This window comes from Pantherophis guttatus, chromosome 3, assembly GCF_059756535.1.
Source record: "Pantherophis guttatus breed Tessera chromosome 3, ASM5975653v1, whole genome shotgun sequence".
Classification (NCBI taxonomy): Eukaryota; Metazoa; Chordata; class Lepidosauria; order Squamata; family Colubridae; genus Pantherophis; species Pantherophis guttatus.
In genome coordinates, this window is record NC_142065.1 from 68067538 (window position 1) to 68085393 (window position 17856).

A 17856-nucleotide genomic window follows, 5' to 3' on the forward strand; every position below is an offset into this window, starting at 1 on the left:
TTAGCACTCACATGGTAAACACTCATTCTCCTTTATAAAATGATGCATTCTTGTTAGTCCTTTATGAAGATAAGATTTTCTGGATTAAAAAAAAACACCTTTATTTCCATTTCTGATCTATAACCCTGCTGTCATTTGCCTGAATAATGAAAAGCATTGAAATTCTGTACTGTCTTGGCTGGTTCTTTGGCAGCCAATAGAAGCAGGCTTTCTTCCACTGAAGGAAATGCTCCCCTTGATTTTTTTTTTTCTTTAGTCTTCAGCTTAACTAATGCATTTCCATCTGGAATAAGGGCAGTTAAAGTATTTGCAATCAATCTCCCTTCTCTTCATTCCATACAAATTTGGTGTTTTGTTCATAATACTTTCACCGGCCTGGCATTTGTATAGATACTATTTACAAATGATCACTCGCATTTCTCTTCGCCACACTTAGAAGGGCTTCTCGCCATCACAGCTCTATGTCCTATTTGAAGGAATGAGAATTGTTTAATTCTGTCAAGTATCAGAATAATAGAATCTGAAACTAAAGTAAACTTCAGAAATAGGTGGGTGCCTGTTTTTAAGAAAAGATTGGACAACCATTTGTCTGAAATGGTAGAAGGACTCCTGCATGAGCAGGAGGTTGCACCAGTGGTGGGTTTCTCCCGGTTCCACCTGGCTCCGCCGAGCCAGTAGCAGTGACGATATGACGTCACCGAACCGGTTCTACCGCACTCCGCGGTCCCCCTGCATTATTCTTACCATTTATTTGGCCCCACCCCCGATCTATTGCTGCCTCCTGAGTCCAGCTGATCAGCTAGAGGGAAAAAAACTGTTTAAACTCTTGCTGCGGGGCTTCAAAGGGCCGCCCTACAGCTGATCAGTGTTAAAAGAAAACAAATGAGTAGACCGGTGCCTGCAAAAATAAATGGGTAGACCGGTGCCTGTAAAAATAAATGGGTAGACCGGTATAGCTCTTCAAGCAGTTAAAAGCCTCGTAGACCAGTACCTCTGCTAAATCCTAAAGAATTGTCACATGACCATCAAGCCATGCCCACAAAATAAGCCACGCCCACAGAACCGGTAGTAAAACAATTTAGAACCCACCCCTGGGTTCGACTAGAAGATTTCCAAGGTTCCTTCCAACTCTATTATTTTGTGTCTAAAACTAAGCCTGCTTCCATAAAAGTGGACTTCAATTCCCAGAATTCCTCAGCTGCACACTGTAGGACATTTATAGCCATATACCAGTGACAGAATAGAGTTAGAGATATCTCTGTCAGCAATGCTGTATTAGTGGATCTCTGCGTCAGGCAGGGTGCTTAGCTAGATTATGTCCAACATCACTTCCAGGCATCATAGTAATTCTATGACTCTCCTTAACCTGATCATCATAATCATTTAACTATTTTCTTCCAGATTTTAGATCATTTGATTGGAATAGTCTCCTTTTCATTTTAGAAATGTGTTCTTCCAAAAAAAATTAAATCTCCACTCACTGCTAAATCCAGAGGAAAGCCTTAACATTTCTGTCCTAGGCAATGGGCGTATTTTTAATAATTCTACGTCTACTGTTGAAAGAATGCCCTAAATGATATCCTCTTCCTTCCCCTTTGCACCCTTGCAGTTTCATTTTACTTCTATTTACAATCGGGAATAAATCATCCCCACATCCCCTACACTGTAAAGATGACCATGGCTTCAGATATTGGAACCAATTCTACTGGCCCAGCAAGATAAGATTAAAATTGGGAACTTACTCAGCAGTTTGCTCTGTGATGAATGAGGCCAGCCAAGAATCAGAAGAAACCCTGTTGCCCCCTCTGTCCTCTTAGATATAATTTCATTCAACACTCCATATCTGAAAACAGAAATGCAGTCACTCGTTTTTCAGATTGGCTATCCACTTGGATTTCCTTCCTTTTGAACTACACAACACAGCTATAGAATTTAATGAATAACAAGCTAGATATTCGGATTTCGATATCCTTGAACAGAAAACTGCAGTGTTTTCAAATAGGTACTGTTAACTCTTTCCTTTGGTGGAGATGTTGGATTAGATTAGATTAGATTAGATTAGATTAGATTAGATTTCCCAATAAATATATTCATTCGAAATAAATACACATGATAAAAGCAGAAGGTATAGGTCCATCCTGCTGTGCCTCAGAACAAGATTAAGAGCCAATTCTTTGCTTTTTTTTTAATCCCCCCCCTCCCCAAAATAGAGAGAACCTCCCGTCCTACTTCACCAGGCCTCAAATATTAGCAACATTTCCCTTTTCTTTTCTTTTTCCAGTAGATGTAGAGCAAAGTTCACATAAATGTCAGAGCAACAACCCATTATTGGAAAAGGAGAGAAAGGGCATCTCTGCTTACATTAAAATCAGGGCATTTCTGGCACCAGGATAACTTCTTACAATTATATACTGTGATTTTACTTTGTACACTTCTTATTGCAGTAACAGTCATCCTGTGTGCTGATCAAAATTACCACAGGTGGGTATTTTATTTTTCTGGGGACCTTGGTGCTCTCTGGACTTGGTTGTTTTCTTACAGTTGTTTCATTACCCAACTAAAAGGCATCAGTGCTAGGACTGATGATGTTACCTAGTTTGGGTAATGAACCATCTGCATAAAAAGAAACCAAGCTCAGAGAGCACCAAGGACACTCATTTCCTTGAATTGACTTGACTAACAGAAGTTTTATTCTCTTGATCCCTTTCCGAAATAGGGCTTAGCTTAATGTCATCCTGCACATACCCCGAGATATTGCATTATCGCAAGTGACTGGCTCAAGGTCACCCAGCTGGTTTCCTGCCCAAGGCAGGACTAGATCTCACAGTCTCACAGTTTTTAGCCTGATGCCTTAACCACTCCTCCAAACTGACTTATACACACCTTCAAATGGGTAAACAAAAAAAGTAATAATCTTTTTTATTATTATTCTGCTGTGTTTCACACCAACAACCTCCTGAAGTAGTCTTCTAGCTAGCTGCAAAGGCTAGCTACTTTGCCCCTTTACTAAGTGGCATATAACTAAGACTTTGAGAATCAGTGCTGATGAGCACCTTATTTGAGTAATGAAACGTCTGGAAGAAAACAAGCAAGTTCAGAGAGCACCAAGAACCCCTCATGTCAACCCTGAGCTACAAATATTCTCCTTTATTAATAATGATTATTTCTGAGATTTGCTTCTTCCTCTGCAAAGTATTGAATGATCTGCTGGATATAAGGAAACCATTTCAATCTGCATGGACCAGAGCATTTGAGGCAACAGAAGAGAAAGAGAAACGGGCTTTTTTCAGACCACATCAGGAAAATGCACTGGAAATCAAATTTGTGGTGGGAAAGTAAGGGTAAAGGCCGATGTCCATTTCTGCTTTCCAAAAAGAGTTCCTGGGTCAATCAAGGTAGGTGGCATGGATAAACTTTCAGCCAAACACCACTAGGTATCTACTCCCATCTTTTCTCAGTGAAGGATTATTCTGTGGAAGAAAAGTAATGAATTAGTAGAGGATGGGAGGGGAATGCCTAGAATATGACTGCATTGCATCTTCTGTGATACTCTCTGCAGAAAAGCATTGCACCGTCTCTTCTAGAGAAGCCTCTCCCTCTATCAAATGGAGGGCTGGAGTGTGACAAATGACAAAAGCTCTCTGGGGACTACTTGCTAAGTAGGCAAAATAGCAACTCTCTTTTCTGAAAAATCAAGTAACAGAAAATCCTTTTCTTCTACTCTAACAAAACACCCAGTTGGGATATCACCAGGAACAGGAGATCTAACCCAGGTAAAAACAACAAAATAGAGGTAGAGCAGCCATGTTGTGTCTTCAGCTCAGCAAGCAACTGGACCCGTCTCTTGAGAGATGCTCATTTCGGAATGCATCAGGAGCCAAATCATAGCACTGAAGTTCAACGTTTGATGTAATACAGCGGAGAAAGAGGGAATCTTTCAGTTTTGAACAACCTTCTTTTTGGTGCTACAAACATATTGACAACTAGGGGTGATTCAATGTAGAGAGTTAGCAGAGGGACTCCATCAGGGATGCTATTCAGCAGGTTCTGACAGGTTCTGGAGAACCAATAGCGGAAATTTTGAGTAGTTCGGAGAAACGGAAAATACCACCTCTGGCTGGCCCCAGAGTGGGATGGGAATGGAGATTTTGCAATATCCTTCCCCCAGGAGTGGGGAGGGAATGGGAGTTTTGCAGTATCCTTCCCCTGCCACGCCCACCACACCACACCCACCAAGCCACACCCACAGAACCGGTCGTAAAAAAATTTGAATTCCACCACTGGACTCCATGCTTCTATTTCTTTTCTTGGATTGTTCTTCTGACACTGATCTGTGTAGTTCAGGCTTTCAACTGACTTGCTCACTCTCCATAACAACACATGACAGGCTCTTCACTGTAAATATATAAACATTGTCAGCAGAGAGCTGAGTTAGTCTCAGACAGCAAATCAGGAATCTGGAATCCCTTTTTCTGACAAATTTGTTTTAGTTGCTGCCCATGAAAGTTTAAGCTTTTGAGTAACATTTTATTGGTTGGAAAAAGTACTACCAGACTCCTGATTTTTTTTTTTGGTAGAAAGGTCCTGTAATAACACAATGTGGCTTTCGAACCACATTGTGATTCCCCAAAGCGGGGTTTCACAACCTCACCAACTTTAAGATGTATGGATTTCATCACCCAAAATTATCCAGCCAGCATTCTGACTCTTAAGGATTCTACTGAGCAAACCCTATACAATTAAATTCCACTAGGTCAAGTAGAACGTGCTGTCAGGTAAGTGGATATACAAGACTGCTGTTTTGACTGGATCACCAGAAAAGGCAAAATATGCAAGGTTACTGAAAGGTTTTGTAAGTTTCATAGATGTGTGCTGGTGAAGCACCTCTTTGGCCAACCCTTGATGAAAATTCCCTTTGAAGTGGGTGCATGAGGTTAAATCTTCTGTTGTCACCTTCGAGTAGATCCATGATATGCGGAACATGTCTACCTTCAGAGGAAGCAATGCATCTAATTTCAGTCCTTGAACCAACAGAGCCTTGGTACTACAGTGGTTTAAAGCACCCTGTTATTAACACAGCTGCCTGCAATTTACTGCTGGTTCGAATCTCTCCAAGGCTCAAGGTTGACTCAGCCTTCCATCCTTTCTAAGGTAGGTTAAATGAGGACCCAGTTTGTGGGGGCAATAAGCTGACTTTGTATAAATATACAAAAGGATGAAGGCTATTGCTGAATGCACTGTAAGCCGCCCTGAGTCTCCGGAAAAGGGCGGCATATAAATCAAATTAAAAAAAAAAAAAATCGGAAGTGTAAAACTTTGCTATTCCATGTCATGGTGCCACTTCACTCCTGGCAGCTGCTTAAGGCAAAGTGAAATCCTGGTCATTAGCAATTTACCCCAGATGGACCCTGGACATTTTGAATCTTCTTATGTTCTTCCTACTATGAGTTTCTTTTCTTGGGTCTTTACAAATAATTTTAATTGTGAAAGCTAAAGAGTTTTCTTCCAGACTCTATCTAGGAAGTCTCCCTGGAAACTTCTTACCAGAGCTAAAACACTACTTCTGTTATCCAAAAGAACTTATTACCAGGGGTGGGCTTCAAAAATTTTAGCAAGGGGTTCTCTGCCTGGTTGCTGGGTGGATGTGGCCATGGTGGGCATGGCCTAGTCGCAGTGATGGGTTGCCCCCGGTTTGGACCAGTTCTATGGAACCGGTAATAAAACCGGCGGGAGGCGCCACCCACTGACCCTGACGTCATCAGAAGCAATCTGCGCATGCAGTATATCTGGTAGTAAAGGTAAGTAGAACCCACCCCTGTCTAGTTGGCCTCCTGCACCATGGTGGGGGGGCAATTTTGCCCTCCCCGGGCTCCGGAGCCTTTCCTCGAGCCTCCGGGAGGGCGAAAACGGCCTCCCCAGACTCCAGAGGCTCTTTGGAGGCCAGAAACTTCTCATAGGCCCATTTTTCACCCTTCCTGAGCCTCCGCACGTGCCCTGCGCTTACCTGCATCCAAAATGGGCCACATGAGAACTCCTTGGAGGGGTGGGGCGGGTGGGCAGGGCCAGCCAGGAGAGGGATTTGGGGGTTCTGTGAACTGCATAGCATCTTAGCTAGAGGTTCTCCTGAACCTCTGCAAACCCCCAGCAACCCACTCCTGTTTATTACCATAATTTATCAGCTCATGTTGCTGAATGGTCATCCCATCCCAAGATTGTCAAATAAATTTGTCTGTGAATCATGAATAGCTACTTTTCAACAGTCTTTAATTTACCTTCGGGCCATTCTCATCCTTGTGGACAGCTTCTGATTCCATGTTTGTGATCTTCTGACATTCACATCAAAATGAATCTCGGAGGAGGAATATCTTATTCCAAGTGTGGGAACCACCTGGCCAAGATTTTCAGTGTGTAATGAAGGTTGTGGGACCCCCATCCCACCCCTACTTAGATTCTCTTAGTATCAGGTACCTTTTTGGTCTTCCTCTGGAATAACTTTAGAAGATCCCAAGGTTGGTTGCAACAACTGTGTTCCCTCTGCATGGTGATACCTTAAGTCTCTTGCAAGAAATTCTGAGGTGTATTTTGGGGGCCCAGTTCAAAACTCCTGCTGCAATTTCTGTACAGGTTCCCCAATTTTCAGGATATGATTCTATCCTGGCAGATGTTAACCTTGCTTTTCTGCTGGCTGACCTCATGAGTAAATTCATAGCCAAAGTAGTTGAGCTTGGATGGAGAATATGAAGATAGTATCTTGGGATAAAGGCAATTTTTCACTTTTAGCTATGCCTTCCAGATTTTATTTTATTTTCAAGCTAATGGTGCATTTAAATTAGCTATTATGCAATTCAGTGGGATAATCTTTGAGTAACCTAATATTTTTGTGTGTGTGTTTCTATTTCCAGCTTATTTAAATTGTGGTGATATTCTGAAGGGATCCCTTGGATGTCATTAAAAAAAATCAGCATTTTAAATTCATGTTATGAGCTTATTGGGCTATTTAATATCTTCCTTAAAATATAAATGTTTCTGGCGATATGGGGCAAAAGGGAATGGGAAAGCAATATTAAGGGAGTAGGTTAGTCTAATGCCTTTTATCTGCCAAAGACAAGGCAGCCCGGAAGATATTTATTAGTTCAATACTTCGGCAACATGGTATTAATTGCCTCTGAGTGTTTTGATAGGTAGTTAGCACAGGGCTATTAATGAAAATAGCACCACTTCATTTTAAAATTAACTACTTGGCCATTCAGCAACATGAGCTGATAAATTATGGCAATAAATTTGAAATGGAGATTTATGTAATCATAACTCAGATTCTGTGCTGTTAGGCACATCAGATGAGGCTGTGTGATAACATCAGGGCAATCTTCCTTCTCCCTTTCTAGGCACAAAAGTCATATTTTTAAGGATTCATTCACACTAGGTTTGCTCCTAAGTAGGAACTGCTCCCTTTCCTACTTCCTTCTTCGGTTGGTTATTTCTGTGACAGTGCTAGCTTCAGCATACATGGACAATACCAATTGGAGCTACAAATTGCCCTGTCTAAAAAAAAGTTGTTTAGATTTTGCATTTCTTACTTTTCTCTATAGAAAAACACTACACAGAGATAAGAAAAAAACAGAGATGCAAGTCTGCCTTTTTCCCCCCTTCAACATCAACGACACAAGATGCCTCAAAGAATGATGATAAAGAGGATGATGCAATTTAATTTTTCAACTAGGCCTTTTCTATGTATGGAAGCGGCTACCTAGAAAGTATTGAAGGAGACTATGAACTTCTGAAAGAATAGGCTAGAAAGATATTCCTGACGTGGAATCAAAGTAGCAATTTAGGATAGTAGTTCTTAGTTTTGTTTGTGCTGAAGCATTCATGATTACAATTCCCCCATAAACAGATATGTTCATAAGCAGCTGAAAGAGTAAATCCAAAAGGTAAATAGTTATTTCTTCCCCACTGTAATCTCATTGCACAGGAAGTGTATTTCAATCTTCTCCAATATTATTCTCTCCAAACATCAAACACCAGTATCTGTAATTCCAGATAAAATCAACATTGGTCAGGAATATTGAGACTTAAAGAGCTACACACCTGGATAGGATGTTTAATAATAAGAATCTATGCAGGAAGATATAATACATAAAGTTTTCGTCATTCATAAGCTAAACAAAAACAAAACCCCACATATTAAAAAATGCTCATTCACAAGCATATCCAAATGCTAGTATGTCAGCAAACATATTACACAGCAAGTCAATATAGGACACCCTAAATATTTCAACCAGAGAAATTTGTTTCTTTGCACGATCTTGCATGAAAGTCACAGTAGCATAGACTTTCCAGCCCTTCATGAATAAATTCCCTTAATCAATCTTGTTTTGAATTGTAGAAAGTTAGCACCCACCCCTCCTAGAAGAATGAAATATTTTAGGAAATATTAAAAAGGCAGGATAAAATATTTCCCCTAAAAGAGAAATAAAAATCTTAAAGGAAACAGAAACGCAGAAACCCAGTTCTCTGCCCCCAGCAGATATTTTAGTGCACATTAGAAAGACTGGGCCAGCCTAACTATAAGACAAAAGACCTCCAGTCCGAGGGTGATGGGATTAAGATATGACCCCCCTCAGGACATAATAGGATTAGCCCTCTACCCATCTAGCAACAGAGCTCACTGCATTGTGAAATCACCTGGGGACATTACATCAGCCCAAGGTTCAACCAAATTGATTCAAACAACCATGAGTCCACATGGGAGGCTGATTACAGCCAATAGAATACATATTCTTGCACAGGAACAGGAAGCTCAAGTTCAAAGCCCAAGAGAGGGTATAAATACCTCTCACTCTCCACTCCATGTGGTCAGCTGCCCAGGACCTCAAACCCATGTGGTCCTGTCCATCAATAAACCATCTTTCCAATCCATGTTTCCAGTGTCTTTCTCTCCACTTGGAACTGAACCAGATGGATATATCTTCCAACAAAGGCAGGAATATATAATACATAAAGTTTTGGTTATTCATAAACTAAACAAAAACAAAACCCCACATATTAGAAAATGCTCATTCCCAAGCATATCCAAATGCTAGTATGTCAGCAAACATTTCAAGCAAATCAATATAGGACACCCTAAATATTTCAACGAGAGAAATTTGTTTCTTTGCAGGATCTTGCATGAAAGTCACACTAGTATAGACTTCCCAGCCCTTCATGAATAAATTCCCTTAATCAATCTTGTTTTGAACAACTATTCATTTCTTGAAAGAAATGAATGGCAGGTAACAGCCTTAGGAGGCTCTGAAATTGAAGAAGTAAACCCCTAAATGTAATTCATATTATAGTACTTGCCTTTTTATTGTATTTCTATGTTCTATCTGGAAGACACTCTTTCAGTGACCCTATTAGGAACAGCTTGATTGAAGAATGTTTCTCTCACAGATTCTTTCTGAGTTTCTTGCTGTCTCAGCTGACAGCAAGCCAACACAAAACAGAGGGGCCAAGAGCAAACAATACAGACTATAAAGTAACAAATATCCATTTATTAATAGTAGTAATTAAGAGCACTTATTTCTTGATTTTCTCCTCAAAGAATGGCATCACTGAAGTGGTTTAGAAGATATTAAAAGGAACATGTGACATAAAACAATACATAACTTGAAAAATCAACCCAAAAGTAGCCACAATCATAAGTAGGATCCCATAGGAGAAATTAAAAGGAAGAGTGGATCAGATGGATTGGTGGACGTCTTATTGAATTTGCTGCATACGTTTTCCTTTTTTAGCCTAATGAACTGTGACAGATGCCTCTGATTAGCCTGAAAGTTGATGTTATGAGTAACTTCTGAACATACTACTTATTGTATTCATTCACTGAATTTGAAAATGCTAATCATCAGGAAGGTCTGATAATGAAAATCAAGGAGTGCAGTGAAAAAAGCTGGGTAGAAGATAAAATATAAAGAAGACCAAACTAATGGCAAGTATAGCAACCAGACAGTGAAGATACTGAAGTGGTGGATAGTTTCAACCTTATGGGATCAGCCATCAACAATAATAAATCAGCAGTCAAGAAACACATTGCAGACTAGCATTTAGTAGACAATGAAGATCTTGGAGAAGAAACTACAAAGGTTTTGCACACAGGGGGCTTCCTAGTCACAATTTATGTATGTTAGTGTTGGGAAAAAAAATCTCCTAAAGATATCATAGACAGCAAGAAATCAACCCAATAGATCATCCAGAGTTCTCACTTGAAGCATTCAAATTATCATGCTTTGAACATATTACGTGCAGATATAGCTTTACTGAGAATCCTTAATGCTGGGAAGAGTAGAATAAAAGAAAAAAGGATGACAGATCTGAAGAGACAGATCATCCTGGAAAAAGTCAATCTATATGATTGCTAATTCTCAACATTGATATGATGGCACATAATCAATTACTTTATTGAAATGCTTACGCAGAACATTTATGTATGCATATGTATCTGTGAGTACATGCCTTCTATTTTTATTTCATTAGGTTTATTCTCTTAGTTATCTTTTGGCTTCTTTCTTTATAGTGTTGTTTGTTTGTTTGTTTGTTTTCTTTCTGTTTGGTTTCTGTTTTCAGTGAGAAAAAACAAAAAAGCTCTAAAGAAGAAATAATGATTTATCTGATTTTAGAGCGTGTGTGTGTCAGTAGCTTGATGGGGGATCATTATATCTTGATGGATCATCATGGATTCCAAAGTAATGCTTTGTGTTATTGCAGTTTTTTTCAACCTTGGCAAGTTTAATATGGGTAGACTTCAACTCCCAGAATTCCCCAGCCAGTATAGCTGGGGAACGGCAGATAACAACCATTTTAGGCAGCAGTGGTTTTCACTTACCTTTGCTACTGGTTCGCTCATGCGCGCACCCTATCTGCACATGCACAGCTTGTATTTGATAACGTCCGGGCAGGTGGGCGGAGCCTCCCGCTACCACTGCTACCAGTTCACCCAAACCGGGGCGAACCAGTAGCAACCCACCACTGATTTTAGGTCCACATTTTGACTAAAACATTCCCAGGGAATTCTGGGAGTTGAAGTCTACCCATCTTAAACTTGTCAAGGTTGAGAAACACTGTATTATTGATTAGAACATTTTTTTCTTACCTCTTGCTTGGACCTCATAATCTTAAACCTCACTTTCAGATCTTTGTTTCACTTCCCTTTGCTGCAACATAATCCATGTTTTAGTCAAAATGTGGAGCTTTAATTGTCCTGTAACCATTTTGGTTATATTTACATATATATTCCTTTCTTTCTTAATTAAAACAATCACATCCCAACAGAAATGCCATATGGCTGGGGATAGATTTCCTGCATTTTATTTCTCACAATGAGAAAAAAAGAGTGAGCGTGACTCTAAGAAACACAACACAGAGACCAACAGAACTCTGTTTAAATACAGGTAGTCCTTGAGTTATAACCAAAATTGAGCTCAACATTTCTATTGCTAAGCAAGACAGTTAAGTGAGTTTTACCCATTTTAAAACCTTTCTTGCCACAGTGAGGTGAATCACTGTAATGGTTAAGTTGGTAACACAGTTGTTAAGTGGATCTGGCTTCCCCATTGCTTGTCAGAAGGTCAGAAAGTCACAAAAGTTGATCACATGACTCCGGGACATTGCAACCCTCATGTTGTGGCCCGTCAGAGGCCTGTGCGGATTGTAGCTGATTCTGACAGCGAGGAGGCTGGTGTGGTGTTGTGCCAGCAGCCTGTGCAGCTGGCACCCGAGTCAGACAATGAGGAAGCTGGAGAAGATGTGGTGCCAGAGGCAGGGATTCAGCCAGGGGCTTCAGAACCTCCAGAAGCTCCTTTAAGTGAAGAGGACGAAGAGGAGGAGCCTCTTCTCGATGCACGGGCACGCCGAGCTGCCAAAAAGCAGGAATGGCTCCTCAGGAGGAGGTCTCCTCGAGAGTAAGGCTTGGGGTTAATTGGCCACTCCCTTAGCCTATTTAAGGAGGAACGCCGACTGAAGCAAGTTGTAAGGAACAACTTTAATTCACTCTACTTCACGTCTGGATTCTCTGCATATTGCTTCTGGGCTTTCTGCCAACCTTCATAAGATTGTGATTACTTTATCTTTGGTTTCTTGTAGGCTGTAGAAAGCTTATTAACAGCCTTTGTTTTGAAAAAGACTGAGTTATTTTAGTAAATTAAGTTTTGTACAAACTTTGTGTGTGCTGTGTTCTTTGGGATCCGTAGCTGGGGCAGAACACCTCATAAATACAGGCCAGCTGCCAAGTGTTTGAATTTTGATCATGTAACCACAGGGCTGTTGCAACGGTCGTAAGTGTGAAAAATGCTCATAAGTCACTTTTTTCAGTGTCATTGTAACTTTGAACTTCCGAGTGGTGCAGTGGCCTAGAGATGGGGCTCTCACCTCTCACAATCAGGCTGCTGTGAGTTCGATCCTAAGTAGAGGCAGATATTTCTCTCTGGGCACATTGAGAATGTATCTGCTGCAAATTCTGCGTTAGCGACAGGAAGGACATCCGGCCAATACCCACTCAGCTCCATTCAGTTGCCCCGACTCCACCCTGATGCAAGGGATTACGGGGTCATTAAAAGACAAAAAAAAAATTGTAACTTTGAACTTCTTTCAATAAATGGTTGTAAATCAAGAACTACCTGTAATCCAGTAATATCATGCTGCTTGACTGCCACTTTGGTTCTGATGAACTTTGGCTTTCTTTTGCTTTACGTGAGCTGAGGTGGCGCAGTGGTTAGAGTGCAGTACTGCAGGCTACTTCAGCTGACTGCTAGCTGCAGTTCAGCAGTTCAAATCTCACCAGGCTCAAGGTTGACTCAGCCTTCCATCCTTCCAAGGTGGGTAAAATTAGGATCCAGATTGTTGGGGGCAATATGCTGACTCTGTAAATCGCTTAGAGAGGGCTATAAAAGCACTATTTATTTATTTATTTATTTTTAAATTTATATACCGCCCTTCTCCCTGAGGACTCAGGGCGGTGTACAGCCAGAATTAAAAAACATGGAATACAAATATTAAAAAACAATTAATATATATATAAATTTGGCCCAAGATTAAAAATACAAACCAATTAAAACATTTAAAATTTCTTCTTAAGCCAGCCTGGCTTGCTGAAAAAAGTGAGTTTTAAGGGCACGGCGGAAGGCACTAAGGTCTTGGATTCTCCTTATCTCTGGGGGCAACTGATTCCAGAGGGTAGGTGCCCCCACAGAGAAGGCCCTCCCCCTGGGGGTCACCAGCCTACATTGATTGGCTGATGGCACCCTGAGGAGGCCCTCTCTGTGGGAGTGCATGGGACGATGGGAGGTCGTCGGTAGCAGCAGGCGGTCTCGAAGATAACTAGGCCCGATGCCATGGAGCGCTTTAAAGGTGATAACCAACACTATGAAGCGGTATATAAGTCTAAATGCTACGTGCTCTTTGTGTACATTAAAAGACATTGGCTGGGACTAGATTTGCATGTCAGCTATCTTACTGTAGAAGAAATAATACGAAGTCTTTGTGTCCATGGCTTTGATTTGTGAGATCATCTCCCCTAGAAGGATAAGTATAGGATTCCTTCTCTTCAGGAAAAAAAAAAATCACCTTTAGAAAACATATTTTGTTCCTGAATGAAGTATGTTTTATGTGAAACTCAACAAAATATTGTATTTATTTATAAATGTGACAAATTTAAAAGGGTAGGATCAGTATTTAAATTATTGATTGTGAAATATTTAAGTATAGAGTAACCATCCATCAGCATACACAAGAGGGCTGGGGACAGATTTATGATGCTTGAGGTTTTTCAGCTTTAGCTGGCTCTTGGCATTTCTATTAATTATAACCCCATGCATTACTTTCTGCAGAACTTGTTACAAGTATTTATAAAAGATGTCCCTGTCATAGCATTTAAATATTGTTTGTGCAACTGGAACATGTTTTCTAGTGAGGATTAATATACCGCCCTGATTTAGGGAGCAAATTAAACTTGGCGGTATAATTCACAAGGGACGAGAACTTTCTTTTGTTGAGGTATCAATGTTCTTCTCAATATGAATAATTGCACCTTGATGCTTATGGGCAGACCCACCCTGATGTCACCTTCAGATTTCATTGTATATAATTTGCAATAAAAAGTCTTCCTCAAAGAAAGCAGATTTCGCACTTTGAGGGATATTTACATATATTGGATTATAAAGAGCATAATGTTCCTGGGGTCACTAAGGCTAAAGAAATACAAAAGTTTAAGAGTGGGTTTAATGTAAGAGTTCGGCCATGCCACCTCCTGGTTCATGTATATCATTTGTGCCTTTTGGTTGTCTTCCCTGTGCAATGAGAGCTTGGCTCAAATCATCTCCTAGGCTAAAAGCTTGTGGATGATCAGTGGCTTAAATGCTGCTACATCACTATTGATGATCCATCACATCTTTGTGAAGGAAAGGCAAATGCTTCTTCCGGTCATTCAGAGAAAGAGACCTGCTTCCAGAAATGTACTATACTTAAGAAATATCTTTATGATGGCTACCATTTTAGGTGGATGGTTTCTTTGGTGACTTGAAAACTATCTTCCAAAAATGTCGGACGAGAACTGTTGTGGGTGGGTCAAGGTTTGAAGGAATAAAATGAATGCCTTAAATATCTGCAAGGCCTAAGATGTCCAGTTTGTGTCTATTTCTTCCCCCACCCCTTGCTTTGGACCAGATAATCCAGATAACTCAGGAAACCCAGATAACTTTGGAAGCACAAAATGCTTCCAAGATGCTGAGGGATAATATGTCTACACTTTTTGCCGTCTGCTTGGCTGAACATCTAATGATTGGCATGAATCCAGAGTATTTGAGGAACCATCTCATCCTGATGGGACTAGCCCACCCCCACTCATTCCAGTGGAAAGGGCCTACTTCAGATCCAAAGAATTTCAGTTGATGGGGCCAGGAGAAAAGATTTTTCTGCTGTGGCCCTTGCCCTCTGGAATATTCTCTCACTGGAGGTGAGGTTCACTGCCTCCTGTTTCCTGGCCTTCCGCAAGAGCCTGAAAACCTGGCTCTGCTGTTTGTTGGGGAGGAAGAGAGGAGGGAGGGAGGGAGGGAAGGAGAGAAGAAGGAAAGGAAGAAGGGAGCAGGGAGGGGAGGGAGGAAGGGAGGGAGGGAGGAAAGAAGGAAAGGAAGAAGGGAGCAGGAAGGGGAAGGAGGGAGGGAGGGAGGGAGGGAGGAAGGAAGGAAGGAAGGCAGGAAGGAAGGAAGAAAGTCCAAGTAACTTTGTTAAGCTGTGGGATATGTTTTTTTTTCCTTTTGTCATCTTCTTTTGGTTAAACAAATTTAAAAATAGTAAAGTAACCCAGAAAATCTCTAAAAGCTTGTTTACTTGTACAGGATAAATAGATCACAGAAGTCGATAGTTCTGCAGCTCCACTAAGAATGAAGCAGAACAAATGGGATTTGTTTGAGGGAATAACAGTTCATGCCTACTTAGCTAAATTAAAACTGACCAACTGTAGTTATGAAAAGACAAGTTGCTGCTGTGATAGAAAACAAAACACATCATGGAAGTTGGTATGGGGTATTTCAGTGTTTCTGAAGTGAACTCTTTTCCTAGCAATGTTTGGAAATTTTCACTGTTAGTCAGTTTGCAAAAAAGTTCACGCAATTAGACTCCTGGGCTCTTGGCAGCCTCTTATCTTCGGTTGTCTTTTTGGAAATAAAATGATTCTTTGGCCAAAGGGCTGGATGCAGAGGTGGGTTTCAGCAGGTTCTGACCAGTTCTGGAGAACCGATAGTGGAAATTTTGTGTAGTTCGGAGAACCAGTAGTAAAAATTCTGACTGGCCCCGCCCCCATCTATTCTCTGCCTCCCAAATCCAGGCTGATCAGGAGGAAATGGGGATTTTGCAGTATCCTTCCCCTGCCACGCCCACCAAGCCATGCCACGCCCACCAAGCCATGCCACGCCCACCAAGCCACACCCACAGAACCGGTAGAAAAAAATTTTGAAACCCACCACTGGCTGGATGGCTTTAATAAAAACACAAAACCCAAACTACACATGTATACAGGGACAGCGTGCCTGACCTCCATATTAGTTGCACAAGTCCACTTTTATATTTTAAGAAGAAAAATTTACCATTCAAAATGAAAACACGTCTGAGATTCCTGGATTCTCAATGCAGCTAAATGAGAGGAATATGCTGTGACAGCTATGCTGTGCACGAGTGATCCATACATAGAGAAAATGGAAACAGATACAGTATTTCTTGTTCCTGGTGAAAATACGAGCTTCATTCATTCATTCATTCATTCATTCATTCATTCATTCATTCAATTTATATGTCATCTTTCTCGTCTGGGTTCAAATTGGGTCAGTCAAGAAAATTGATGGTGAGTTGAATATATCCCTTACATTATGGGTAATCTAGCAATGAAAGCCCTTACTTCAAGATCAAGATATGGTCATGCCCCAAAGTCTGCATCCAGTTAAAAATGGGAGGACAGATACAGTACAGGTAATCCTCGATTTACAACAGTTCATTTAGTGACCATTTAAAGTTACAACGGCACTGAATAAAGTGACTTATGGCCATTTTTCACAGTTACAACCTTTGCAGCATCCTCATGACCATGTGATCATAATTCAGAAGCTGGGCATCTGGTTTATGTTTATGACAGTTGCTGTGTCCCTTTTTGCAACCTTCTGACAAGCAAAGCCAATGGGGAAGCCAGATTCACTTAACAACCAGGTTACTAACTTAACAACTGCAGTGATTCACTTAGCAACTGTGGCAGGAAAGGAGGTAAAATGGGGTAAAACTCACTTAACAAATGTCTCTGTCAGCACTTCAAGCTGCATTTACTCTAGTGCTGACATAAGAAGGAGAAGTGGAGGCGTCTGGAAAGGGACGTTTGACTTTTCACCTACTTATTTTCTCTGGAGATAATATCCCCTAGGACAGAATGACCCTTTCACAGGGGTCACTTAAGACCATCGGAAAACAAATATTTTCAATGGTCTTAGGAATAATTTTATGGTTGGGGGTCACCACAACATGAGGAACTGTATTAAAGGGTCGCAGCATTAGGAAGGTTGAGGACCACTGCCCTAGGAGATGGAATGGGAGGGGGGAAATTCCTTTGAGCTAGAGCAGTAGATTAGGGGTAGAATGACTTGGAAGATGGCCAATGAGTGCAGGGGAGTGGGGAATGGAAAGGGAGGGTTTTGGGTCTGGAAGTCAGTGTTGGCTTTGATGGAGTCGAATTTAGAATGTCGTGCTTAATAAATAGGAGTTTTCCTTCAAAGACTTTGTTTGAAATGCAATTTATTTGAGACGACCTCGAAACCTCACAGTCTCACTTAAGAACAGAAATGTTGGGCTCGATTGTGGTCTTAAGTCGAGGACTTCCTGTATATCAATGGTACAAACCAATACAGGTAATCCCCGACTTGCAACCATTAACGACTGGTTACAACAGCACTAAAAAAATTGACTTATGACCACTCCTTGCCCTTCCATCTGTGGTTGCATCTGCATGGTTCCATGACCAAAATTTGGGTACTTGGCAATAGCATGTATTTACAATAGTTGCAGCATCCCAGGGTCATGTGACTTGCAACTTTTCCAGCCTGCTGACGCCAAGCAGTGAATGGGGGAAGCAGGCCTGCATGATTCTCTTAACAACTGTGGTAACAAGGGGTCGTAAAATTGGGTATGACTCACTTAACAACTGCCTCACTCAGCAATAGAAATTCTGGCCCCAATTCTGGTTGTAAGTCTAGGGCTACCTAAAAATACAAACTGGGCGGCCATACCACTTTGTTGCATTCCAATGCTTGTTGGCTAAACAGCATTATCCGCTTTTCCTTAATTCGA